At 34.2% G+C, this 14,065-nt stretch overlaps 1 long non-coding RNA gene across 1 annotated transcript; it reads left to right on the top strand.

Annotated features, from left to right (window-relative positions):
- Positions 1 to 10,988: 10,988 nt before the first annotated feature.
- On the top strand, positions 10,989 to 13,379 carry LOC122277531. The gene is made up of 3 exons (XR_006229028.1): positions 10,989 to 11,064; positions 11,233 to 11,311; positions 13,169 to 13,379. It is a non-coding gene; the product is annotated as an uncharacterized LOC122277531 (long non-coding RNA).
- The last annotated feature ends 686 nt before the right edge of the window (positions 13,380 to 14,065 follow it).

A 14,065-nucleotide genomic window follows, 5' to 3' on the forward strand; every position in this document is an offset into this window, starting at 1 on the left:
AATAGAAAGTAAAGCAAACCAAGAGTCCACTTTGGTTCTAGCTTTGGTTATTTTGTGTGCTTGCTTTTAAAGTTGTTGGTCTTGTCATTAGAGTTTGTGTTCAAGCTTGCAGCACTACATGTAACGATTTGTGAGGTTGTTTTCATTTGTAAGTTCAACAATACATAAGTTTCATCCTCTTTGAGAACGTTTTAAACAAAATTTTGGTATATTCTGCCATTGGCTAGCTCAAGAATAAATGTATTGTTTCTTTAAGCCTACTAAGAAAAAATAGGACAGTTTGGTTTATATAAAAAATATATATAATAAAACATAAATATATAATTAGCATATAATATAAAAAATACAAAAGTATATATAGCAACCGGTTCGGTTTGGTTCAAACTAGTGTTCGATCGGTTTTACCGGTTCATCATTTTGTAACATCCCTAAACCGATGTTCATTTTGAGATAGATATAATTTACACTGTACTTTTCATTACACTCATTGAGGAATATAATCTGATAATCTATCCACTATTAACTATTGTATAAATAGTAAAATAGTATGTATAACCCTTGAGAATGTAGTAGAAGTTTTATATAGGGAATAGCTGAATCACCACTCATATGGTGATTGTAAGTGTAGAAAGTATTCTACACAGAATCTTTGAAGCGATATCATTTAAATGTGTAATATGTTTATATCTACACCTGAAGGGAGTTGAATAGTAAATTTGAAAATCCTCAAATGGCAGCTTGAGGCGAGGACGTAATCAGTGGAACTAAAGCTCGTTAAAATATTGAATTTTCATCTCTCTTATCCTTACTATTTATATTTACTGATGCTTAATATTTTATTAACATTTATATTGTGTATTTGATTTATAATTATTATTATTTTTTAGACTAACCCAATTTACCCCCCATCTTGGGTTAGTCATATGGGCAGCAATGCATTTTTCTAGCCCTTAATATGTCACCCCAGCATTTTTCAGGCCGAATAGCATTACTTGGGAGCAATAGAGTCCCTTGTCCATTATAAAGGACGTTTTCTCTTGATAGTAATACAATATCTGATTATAGACAGAATAAGCATCCATAGAACTCAAAATCTAGTAGTCCGCTATTAAGTCTACTTTGAGGTTGATCCGTGGAAGAGGAAATCTGTCTTTTGGGCATGCCTTATTCAAGTTGGTGAAATCTACACACATTCTCCAATTGTTTGCCTTTTTCACTAACATAGCATTTGAGAGCCATTCTAGGTATTTCTCCACATTGAAACTTCTCCATTTTTGGGGTACTTTCTTGACTTACAGGTCAACGCAGAGGCAGTGTTCTATCACCTTCGCATCTAAGTCAAGCATGCCCTTATGATTCCATGAGAATACATCTCTATGATTAATGATGAGCTGTTTTAGTTACTCCTTGAGTTCCAATGACATTTGTGTCCCCATCTAAACTGTTGCGTCAGGTCAGTTCAAATGCAGAGTCACTAACTCTAAGGGCTCACTCAGCACCCTCTCTCCTTGCTTCATATTCCCCTTATCTCGAGTCTCTAATCCTTGCTCAAGGAGCTCTAGTGATTGAAGAACCACTTCTAGAACTTGTTTTTGTTTAGCAATTCAAACATGCACGCCATCATTCTTCAGTTATTATATGTCGCATTCATGTTCTAACACTTGCTCGTTTCGGACTTTCTTAACACCCACTTCTGTTGTAAACCTCATCATCAGGTGGTAAGTTGAGGTGACAACCAACCTCTTGTTCAAATTTGGGTGAACAATGATGGTGTTGTACTAAAAACAAGCTTGAACCACCAAGAAGTCCATCATTATCGCAACCGATTAGGACCCAACTCCTGCTATGATAGGCACTATGATAACACATATTGGTTGCACTGTCTCTCTTGACAATACCTTCAACAGCGTGGGGGTTGGGCATAATCTATCTTGCTCTATGTCCGTCTTTAGAAACACATCCCAAAATAGGACTTCTATCGAGCTCCCATTTTTAATTAAGATCCTACATCTAGTGTACTTCGCGACAAGTAGAGTCACTACCAGTGCATCATCATGTGGATACAATACGCCTTCACAGTCTTTATCACCAAAAGTTTTGGGAGTTGTCTTTATAGTCTTAATTTGCTTTAGTGGCCCATCGACATCAAACACTTCTTCGTATCCTGCTCTCCTAGCGTGAGCTTTCCTCATTGAAGACGAAGCTTCACGCATGACAAACCCTCCTACTATGATTATGATATTGTCGGGGGGAGCATTCCTTTCTTGTATTTTTGCCCCTCCTTGGGATCTCACTCTTATGCCTCCCTATTGATCTCTCCCATATTTTTCCGGCTAACAACCTTAATGACAACTCATGTTTAGCAATGAGTCACTCTAACTCCCTATTCTCTTGCATGACCTCTATCCAATGCTTAATCTTACGATTGTCCTCAACTCTTTGCTACCCTTCCCCATAGCGATCGGTGCCCTGGTTGTATGATTTTTGATCGTCATTATGTTGTGTCTACCCATCCTCATTCCCTTGCACATTTAGAGCCATCCCAAAACCTTGACCATGGGAGTAGGAGCTTTTGTCATTCCTCTGCCCGTAACGGTTGTTTTTCCCTTTGTCTTCATTCTCCCTTCCTTTTTAACCCTTGCTCGCCTCATTCTTCTTTTTGTCTACCTTTTTCTACCTTGGCTCTTCATGGATTGATCAATGCTTTCAACTTATCTTTTGCATTGAAATGTTATTCGCCCTATACATAAATTCTCACAAAGTCACTAGTATCTTCCTCGTCAACTCCGCCATAAAGGGACTCCTAGGCCAAATCCCTACTAAAAGCACCACTAGTGTTATCTTATAGTCTTGGTCATCTACTATGAGGCGCTCCTTATTAAACTGCATAAGTCACGCCTTCAAGCTTTCATCCTCTCACTGATTCACAATGACGAGGTATATGGCCGACTGTCTCCTATGTTTACTGGTCATAAATTGCATTAGGAATTGCTTACCAAGCTCCTCGACGCTGGTAATAGAGCCTAGTTGCAAATTCTTAAACCACCCTCTTGCCAAGCTTTTTAAGGCTAACGGGAAGGTTCGACATGCAATCTCTCTTATAAAATCGTGGAAGGTCATGTGGGCCTTGAAAGTTTCCAGATGCTCGATAGGGCTTTAGATCTGTTATAAAGGTCAATTCATGGGACTTTAAACTTTATGGGAGGGTGTCGCCATGATCTCTGCCTTATATGGCAGATTGGTGCAATTAAGCAGGTTATCGACCCATGATGACGTGCCCACTCGCTTGATCATTTCTTCATACTTGTCCATGAGATTGTCGTGTATCCTCTTCTCATCTTCCTAGTTACTCAGAGTCGACCCTCCTTGTTTTGAGACTCCTCACTGAGTTGTTTCCTTCGATCTTCACCTATGCCCTCTTCAGACCCCCATGTCCTTGTGCTTTAAGGCCTTGTTCTCCCTTTGCAATGCCTCCATCTCCAAGGTCATCTTCTTCAGTCTCTCTTCCATCTCTGTGAACCTCCTCTCCATCCTAGTGCTTGCTCCTTCTTCTACCGTGATTGCTTTTTGGTTGCAGGTTGCATGAGAACATGTAGTTGCAAATAGCCAAAAAATACTTTATGATCCCACAAATGGTGCCAAGCAATTGATGCAGTTTCTTGTATGTCTACAATGTACCCTAATGACTTGCAACCAGAAAGGAAAATTTTGGGAAACTAATGGGAGATGCTCTTTTAATAGCCAATGAATCTATAAATCTATGATACATAACTGCTAAACTATTTATAAAGGTTGAGGTGAACGAATATGACAATACCTCTCCATAGGTATGGCTCCTAGTGCTTTGTTTGGCGTGTTACCTTCTCTAGTACGATTTGGCCTTTGATGTTTCCTATCCGACATAGATATATTGCTTGGGCTTATCTTCATAGATCCATATCTTATTGAGATACAATTAGTCAATTTTCCATATGAGTTACGCTCTTTTAGGATTTATCTTTATGGACTGATCCTGAAATTAGAGAGATTCATGTTGTTGACTTTATTCCTAAACTCATATGGTGTGTGGTCTAACCTTTTAATCAGCTGAAGTTATTTCCTCGCTTAGTGAACATATTTTTATATCCAACAAGGATCATTATTTAACTAATAGAGAATAATTATCCACAATAAGCTCATTCACGCTAAGATGATAGCATAAAGTAAAACTCATATTCAATGCACTTTAATTCAACAAATGTATTAGTGCCCAATTTCCAAAATAAAAATCAGCAATAAAAAGAACTATAAGAAGAAAGTAAAATCCCCCACAACCCGTAGGTCTGGGATTGACTTTAGAAGTACCATTATTGTTAATTTAAGCAAACTAAGAGGAGGAGAATCCATTTGACCAAGATAGGCCTCTTAGTCCTAATCGTAATACAAGGAATATGGAGAGATCCTAATATAGACACAAAAGAGTTAGAAACAAGAGTTTTAGGGGTTGTTTGGAAGATGAGATGAGATCATCTCATTTCCTTCCCAAATATAATTAAAATACAAACACTTTTTAATTACAAATTTTCAACTTTTGTTTATCTAATCATTATAACTTTAAAAAACTTTCAAACAAAACATAAAATAATTCAAAATTTTCAAATTTCAAAACAAAAATTATATTAAAAATTTATATTCTAACAATATTCTAACTTTATAATATTTTTTTCAACTGTTTATCTTTTTTCCCAAAACTCCATAAAATATTATAACTCAAACCATTTAACTACTAATCACAAATCATTTTATTACTATTTATAAATTTTTCATCTCATCTCATTCTCCAAACACCCTCTTAAGTTTGGAAAAAAGACTGTGATCTCTCAACTAGGTTTTAATCCTATGAACAATAGCAATAGTGTAATGTTGAATGCACTCAAATTTGACTTTGTTCCTAGCAAGCCAAATTTTCCAAAAAAGTGAGAGCAGTTAAAAAAGAGGTACTTCAATTGAGTTGGTTAGTTCCTCAAAAAATGTACCACCATTGAGTAGCTCTATTATTTCAACTATTAGAGGCAATATAAAAATATCACATTTTATATAGTATGATAAAAGTAAAATGTGGATGTGATATGTAGTATTATAAAAAAAAAATCCATTTCTCTTAACAAATGAAAAGGTTCAAACCAAATTATAGAAGTTCATAAAAATAAAGTGAAATAATTTACACACTTTGAAGTGACACACTTATAAGTTTTTTTAATTGACTATACTTTTTATCTTCAAGACACTCCACATGACTTTACAACATACTTTTTATTGGAGCACCTATTTTAGTGGGGTACTCTGATATTTAGAGCAAGCCATATCTTTGGGATGATAGGGGCAACACTCATTACAATTGTAGAGGTTCATTTGCTGTTTCAAAAAAAAAAATTCCAATTTAGAATCTTTTGAAAAATTCATTATTATGTCTTGTATCAACCCATTATAAATAATTGATTGACTTACCCTTTCGTACTAGATTTTCACAAATATGGCTAATGTAAATATTGAAACATTCCACATTGATGTAGAACTTATAAGTTTAATTTAGTTCATTGGTCTATTTTTCTTGATGAAGTGTTCATTAAACTTTTAGCAGTCAATTGGAACTTTTTTTGCAGCAGCACTTCTTTCAGGTGCTACACCCCCTCTAGCACACGTTCTCAGTCGAAATATTGGCCTTCAGGTACAACCATGGGTTGTCACACCTCTCTCGGTTATTGAAATATATATATATATATCTATGATTACTTTAACAGAAGATGAATAAATACTAATATTGCTTTACTATTTAGAATAAAAAAAATTAAGGCTTATATCATCCAATGCCGAGTGTTGGCATGCTACTTGAAGGGATTTTGGTGCTGCTGTTGGTACCACTGCATCAATATAAGAAACCAACCTTTATTATCAATATACTAGTCTGTTTTGTGTCTTCGCTTAGCACGAGCGTCAACTATTCCTATAAATGTTCAACAAAACAATTATTAGAATAGTAGTTTAAGCTGGTAGTTAAGTATGATCCATTGTGAGAAACCTTTCCAGGTTTGACCATTCTATGGACCACTCAGGTCTCATTGGAGCGAGGAATATGCTTGTCTTATATGTCTATCATAGAACCAAATTTGTAAGATCATGATACATTATAAAATCACTTTCATACAAGGTTTTTGTATATCTATTAGGCTACTAGGATAGGATTAACGTGCAAAGCACGTTTGCCTAGTTAGGTAAAATGATTATTTTAAAAAAATATTATATATTTTTAAAAATACTTTTGTCTAGCATTACTCTTCATAGAATAAACTAGTAAGTTGTGAACTGATAAAACATGATAAGGTATGTTAGATTATAAAATTACTTTTTTTTTTTATAAAACATATATAATGTATCACATAGACCATAATGGGGTTTTTTTTTTTTTGAAAGATAACATTAATTTCATAAATCAAAACATAGAAACAAATCTGTCATGAGCAATACAATGCATAATTTCCATCGGGCCCTCTTCAATCCATACAGATTCAACATTTAATTGTAAGGCCATCCTTACAAGGTTATGAGCAACCTGATTGCAAGTTCTGGGAGCAAACTAAACTATCCTGCGATTTGGATGCTTGAGAACAGACTTGAGATCTTCAACAATCTGGCCATACCATGAACAATTCTCCCCATTGCTTAAAATATCATGAACCAAATTCAGAGAATCACACAACCTACTGAAATCCCAACTGATTACTCAATTCCACAGACCTCTCCAAAGCTACTACTTCAGCCTGCAAAGTGTTGCCAATAAAATTCCTTGGCCATGCTACAGTAGCTAACAGATCACTAGAGCTATTTTGGAAGACACAACCCCCTCCCATCTTCCCATCGTTTGAGATGTAAGCTACATCCCAGTTGTCTTTAACCCAGTCCCCCTCAGGTCTACTCCATTGAACCAAACTCCTACTAACAACTTGATCTCCATTCATAGCCTCCTCCTGAATTTGAGCTTGTTGGAAATCATTTAATTCTATTTTAGCTTTCTACCATAGCTTTCAAGGACTATCAAAAACCCATATGTTTCTCCTCAACCAAAGCTATTGGAAAACACAAGCAGTTCATTCCAATTCAGACCCAGTTAATCTATCAATTAAGTCCTCCCAAATGATAATAAAATCAGAATCAAGGCACTTAGCCTTCTATAAAAAGCTGGCAGAGCCCGAACAGAGATCTCAAGTAGCCCCACATGACCATAAAACATGATTACTTGTCTCATTCAATTGGTTGCATATAGGACATGCCCCATTATCAATAATCTTTCTTGTAAAAAGGTTACCTTTGGTTGTGAGAGCCTCACTAACAGCTCTCCAGAAAAAGATTTTCACAACATGATAGATTTGTAAAACCCATATGTGTTTCCAAGATTGAGAAAACAGTTGAGAGTTTGAACATCCTCCCAAGGCAACAGAAACACTTTGATGGTGTAAATGATAGGCAAACCTCACAGACGAAAGACCATTTTTTGTATAACCCTAATATAGTTTATCCTTTGACCTCCTTCTACTTACAGGCAAAGTTTTAATCACAGCAGCTTCCTCAACTGAAAAAAATGTCATCAATCAAATTGGCATTCCATGAACCCTCATCCAGCAACAGTTGATCCACTGTATCCTCCCTTTGCAACCTCTTAATAGCAGATCGAACCATGTGAGTGTTAGGAGTTGGCAACCATCTATCACACTAAATTCTAATTTTCTGACCATTTCCAACCTTCCACCTCATACCTAACTTGAACAACTTAGCAACACCCTTAATACTTCTCCATATCAGAGAGAAAGCCCACCAGATTTTGCACTCAATATATCCTCATTTTTTTAATATTTCTCCTTCATTATTCTGGTCACAAGAGAATGAGTATTAGTAAGGAGTCTCCAATATTGTTTAGCTAGTAAGACCTGATTAAAACATACCATAGCTCGAAACCTCATGCCCCTTTGATCCTTTGTTAGGCCAACTTTCTTTCATTGCTTCTCTTGAACTCTATTATGGTTTGACATATGACCCCACCAAAATCTTGCCAACAACTGAGATATTTCAGTGCACAAATGTTTAGGCAACTTGAAAACACTCATAACATAAGTGGGAAGAGCTTGCAAAACAGATTTACTAAGGACTTCCTTTCCTGCTTGAGAAAGAAATTTATTATGTCAAGTACCAATTTTGTAATGGACCTTCTTTTTACAAAAGGCTTTGTATTTATATCTACCTACCAAAGAGGGTAAACTTAGGTATTTGTCAGCATCAGTAAAAATTTTAGCCCCAGTGACTGTAGTTAATCCATTTTGAACCTCCCTTTTCATATTGGAGTTAAAAACATAAAAAAAAAAAAAACAAACAAAAAAAACAAAAACAAAAACAAAGAGGTTTTACCCAAATTTAATTTCTACCCAGAAGCTCTTTCATAAGCACTCAATAAACTCTCCAAAGCTCGTCATTGGGCTAGATCAGCCTTATGAAAGATCAAATAATTATCAGCAAATAACAGATGATTTATGCTTATCCCACCCATGCTAATCTCAACCTCTTTAAGAATCCCACTCATCTTAGCTTTATGTAACAAAGATGATAATCCTTCAGCACACAACAAAAATAGGAAAGGGGAAAGAAGATCCCCTTGCCTCAAACCTCTTTTGGGATAAATTAGATTATTACATTGACCATTCACTAATATTGAATATTGAACAGTAGAAACACAAAGCATTATTCTCTCAACCCACTTATGGCTGAAACCCATCCTCAATATAACAAACTTCAAATAGGACCATTCAACCTTATCGTAAGCCTTGGACATATCCAGTTTAATAGCAAAACTCTCCATTTCCCCTTTTAACCTAGTTTTTATGGTATGGATAACCTTATAGGTAATCATGGTATTATCTGAAATCAAGTGACTAGGGATAAAGGCACTTTGATTGGGTGAAATAGTCTAAGGTAAAACCTTATTCAACCTATTTGCAAGGGCCTTAGCCATTAGTTTATAAACAACGTTGCATAAACTAATGGGTCTAAAATCACTAACAGTTTGAGGCCTATTCAGCTTGGAAATTAAAACCAGGTTAGTTTTGTTCAACCCCTTATCAAAGACACCCAAATTAAAAAAGTCTAGAACAACAACAACTACCTTGTCCCTCACTATACTCCTCACTATACTCCAGTATTTTTGGAAAAAAATGGTCCATAGCCATTAGGGCCAGGAGATTTAAAAGAAGCCATTTGTGACAAAGCCAACTCAACGTCAGACTTAACAAAAGGTTTATCAAGATCTTGAGATATTTCACTAGTGAGTTTACAATATAGATTAGCCAAATCGTCTTCTAATTGCTCATTAGATGGATGATTAGAACAAAAAACACTAGCAAAAATGAGCCTCAAAAGCTTGTGAAATACTAACATGTCCTATTTTCAAGACATCATTTGAATCCCTGACCTCCACAATTTGATTTCTTCTCCTTATCTGTGAAGCAAACATATGGAAAAACCATGTATTTCTATCCCCAGCTTGATAATAGTTTGCCTTGGCCTTTATCTCCATCTCAAATCTTGCTTGTCTAATAACAAATGTACTTCCTATTGCAGTTTCTAAATCTCAGCCCCATTAGCTGGCCCTCCATGGTCTTGCAGTCTCTTCAGTGAAGCTGTATTTTCTTCTAATACCTTCTCCTCATCTGAATTGTGAGATATATTCCATGTACACAGGTTAGTACTGCAATTCCTTAGGAAAGCTTGAAGTCTGTCTATAGTAGACCCTCTCTCTGAGCAGATCCTCCATGCATCTTCAATGACTCTACCACAATCTTCCTTATTTGTCCAGCTAGCCTCAAACTTAAAAGGCATCTTGGGCAACCCAGAACCCCTGCCTCTTTGCCTTAAAGAAATCACCAAAGGAGCATGATCAGAGCATCTAGCCACCAGAGTATCCACCACCACATGAGCACCTTGTACTTGCCAAAGTTTGTTAACAAAAACCCTTTCAAGCCTCTCTTTGGTAAATGTCATATATGAATGCCTATTACTCTAAGTAAAAGGATTGCCTTGACAACCCACACCAATTAAATTACTCTGTTCCATAGCCTCTCTAAACCTTAGCATTTGAATTTTAGGTCTCTCTCTATCCCTTACTTTCTCATAAGACAACATAGTCTCATTAAAATCCCCAAATAAACACTAAGGATAGGGACCAGGGTTCATGATATTCAACATTGCCCAAGAATGATTTTTGCTACTAGTCTGAGGGTCTCTATAATAACCAGTAATCAGAGCGGTATCAAACTGACTAGGAAAATTTAACCATCCACTTATATGTCTCAAGAAATAATTATAAATGGTCAAACCTGAGTCTTCATTTCATAACATACCTAGCCCCCCACTCCTACCCACTGGTTCAATAGTAAAGCAACATTCAAATCCCAACTTTCTCCTTATCATGGCCATTTTAGACGCAGTAAGTAGTGTTTCCATTAGGAAAACTACTTTGGGAGATTTATGTTTGTGAATTTATTTTTGTAAAATTTCTTTGACATGTAAAAAATTCTATTAATATTATATTAATAGTATTAATAAGTTCTACTATTATTTTTATGGTTGGGGTTTTACTAGTTTATTTTATTATTGCTAAGTTGTTGTGATTTTAAAATGAGTATGTCTTAAATGGGACTTATTAAAATAAGGGAAGGGTATAACTCGTAATATAGTGGGTTAATAATTAATTTATAATAACCTTTAATTTATAACTTGTGTACGTATAAGACTTTAGTCTTTTAAATACTCTTAAATTTGCTATTTTATTTATTTTAAGTATAAAACCCTTTTAAATCTCAACCCTTGATTTGTTAGGTAAGGGAAATATCTTCCCAAATTTTAATCTCTGTCATCCATTTAGCATCTAAGGGAATCGTCCTAAGTACTCTACCCATAACCCGTCGGCCCCTAAGCAACAAAGAGAGAAAGCTTCCTTCTTCTCCAAGCCATGCAATGCTCACTTCTCTTTATCCATTTCCGGTTTGTTTCTTCTTCTCCCTAACTTGATTCCATTAAAAGCTCTGTTGATCTACTACGCTCCCTCAACATCATGCTAAAACTCTATGATCTTCCTTTTCATAGTATTTTTTCAAATCTGTTGATCTACTTGCAAAAAGTTTTATTTTTCATTTCTCTCTCTCTTGCAAGCTCTCTGGTTGACCTCCATGCTTTTCGTCCTCGAACAAACATCATGAACATGGCTTCCACTAAGCGTCGGTGTGTACGGGTAAAATTTTCTTTTCATTTTTTCCAAATTTTGGCAGATCCAGACATTTTAGTGTAGATCCAAAAAATTTTATTTAAACTCTATTGATCTACTTACGCAGATTTATTTATTTATTTTGTATATTCTTTAGATCTATGATTTTTACCTCTTAGCTATGAAAAAAAAAACATTAATTTTTGTTCTTCGCAAACACCAACAGATCTTGATGTTTTAGTCTAGATTCGAGAAATTTGAACATCTATTTTTTGTTGTGTATTGATAGATCTATATCTATTCATTTAAATCTCTTAGTTTTCACTATATTTTTTAGATCTACGATTTTTTACCCATTGTTTTTGAAAAATACAAATACATTATTCAATTTAATTGTGTTTCATTTTATCATAATATTTTGGTTTTTCAGTGATTATCTTATGGTCTCATAAGTTTTTTTGTGATTTTTATTTGTTGGAGCCTATTTGTTGTCCTGCTTCTCAACCTTCATGTTGGCGGTAAAATAATTTATGGATTTTATTTTTTTGGTTTGCATGTCATTGTTTTATTCTTTTTTTCATTTTTTGATTTAATTGATTTGATTTGGTGGTTTGTTTTTTGCAAGGACTTTGGACTATGGTTTGATTTTTGTGCATGTTTTAACAATTTAATTGATCTGATTTGTTAGTTTTTTTTTTCTTTTTTTTAAGGACTTTGGATTGTGGGTTGGTTTTTGTGCATATTTTTATGTGATTGTTAGTTCTCTACAATTACTTTCATGGTTCTGACTTCTTTTATTTTTAAGTTTGAAATGTTTAGGTTGAGATCGTATTATACCAAAAATTGAAGGGTTTTTGTAATCAACAATTCTGTATAGTACTTTTTTTTTTTTTTTTTAAATTCTATAAAAGTGATGAAATTACGGGATTAAGAAATTTATTTATGTTCATTTATTTAAATATGGTTCCTAAACAAAATCTATACAATTTGATTTATTTTAATTTATGTATTTCTCTTCTTCTTTTTTGTTTTCAAACTTGTTGCTTTGTTTGGGTACAGTCTATCACTATACAATGACACTCTTCTTCAGGTACTTGCTTCCTTTTTTTTGCTCAGTTTTTGGGGTTGATTTTTTTAGTTATTTTTGCTATATTTTTCTTCTTCTTATTATTATTTGGCTATATGACTTAGGTTTTATTTGTTTTTGAGTTTTTTGATAAGTTTTTTAATAAGTTTTATGAATCTCTAAGTTTAATGGTATTAATTACTTCATTTCTTAGGACTATGAACAAATATGTGTAATGCATAGATAGACTATATATACCATAAACACACAAAAGGTAGTTAGACTCATTTGTTCAATTTTCCTTCAAATAGCACCTCCACACCTGAAACACAATTGAATGCAGAAAGTACAGTGGCATGGTCTCACTTGATTTGAGAGAGAGAAGGAGGGGAGAAGAAACTGAAAGAAATAAAAGGAATTTTCTAAACATAGTTCAATGCCTCTTCAGTTTCTTTGAAAGTTGCCTCTTCGTGTTTAAACTTTAAAACTCACTATAGCACCGCTTGGGCATTCGGTTGCCTCTTCGTGATTTCGTTTTGGTTGTACTGTTTTTATAATTAATGGTTAGACGTTTAGTCATTTATGACGTACCCGCTTTTAATTTTATTTTCTAGTACTCATGCGCGCATCTATTATTATAATAAATATTGCTAATTTGGATTCGAGTACATAGAGACCAATATATATCCCTGATCTTCACGTGCCTCTCACGATTTTATATCAATGCATGCAAGACATCATGAGTAAGTATTTATTATCAACGCATGCAATATAATATATTATCTAATTTTTAATATACTTTCTCTTTCTTTTTGCAGCTTCCAATGTATGGCCAACAATTTTCAGATATTCTATTGCACGGACAGAAGAAAAAAAAAAGGCTAGCATATGGCACTATGGTTTTTGCAAATTGTAACTTATTATAATGTTTTTATATTATAATAGAATACAAATGGACAATATAAACGGAGACATAACGGGAAACAAGAAAATTAATGGAAAAACAATAAAAGTTACTGTTCATAGTTAGATAGCCACTTATTATAATAAAATAGATACAAAGTGAGTTGAATTGTTCTGCAACTCTTCATGAGTTTCGCATTATAGATGAATAGTTAATATTAAATCAAGCAACCCACGATTGGCTACCAAAAAATCATTGCTAGAATTTTATTAATCTCCACATAATCAAGTTATTAATTGTTAATCTAGATTATGAGAATTTATAAGATTTTAGTAATGAAATTTACTTCATTTAAGAAAATAATATATTAATCAAGCAACTCTAGAACAAGTTTGAAGTCCTTCAAAAAAGTAAACTAATCGGGAATACAAAATTTAATTTGGTGATGAGTTCAAACTTGGATTCATGTCTGGATAAAAAAATAAATGAGCATAGCTTGAATATTCAATACTCTGTTTGACTAGGTTCCATTACAAGAGCCTAACTTGCATTCATGTTTGGATAAAATATAAATGAGCATGGCTTATATTTTAGTTAACTTTCTAAGTTCCAGCAGTCTAATTGAAACCATTATATTCCCTTTAAGGTTACTTCACATATTGTGACTATAAGCGTGGCAGTTATTTATAACAATGAAGTTTGTTGCACTATCTTTCTTTATGTTTCAGTTTCATGAATGGAATAGACTGGTACCCAGAGATTTCTTTTAGAATATAGCCAAGTCAACCAAGCATTATCATGGAGGTCATAA

This window comes from Carya illinoinensis, chromosome 9, assembly GCF_018687715.1.
Source record: "Carya illinoinensis cultivar Pawnee chromosome 9, C.illinoinensisPawnee_v1, whole genome shotgun sequence".
In the NCBI taxonomy this organism is placed as follows: Eukaryota; Viridiplantae; Streptophyta; class Magnoliopsida; order Fagales; family Juglandaceae; genus Carya; species Carya illinoinensis.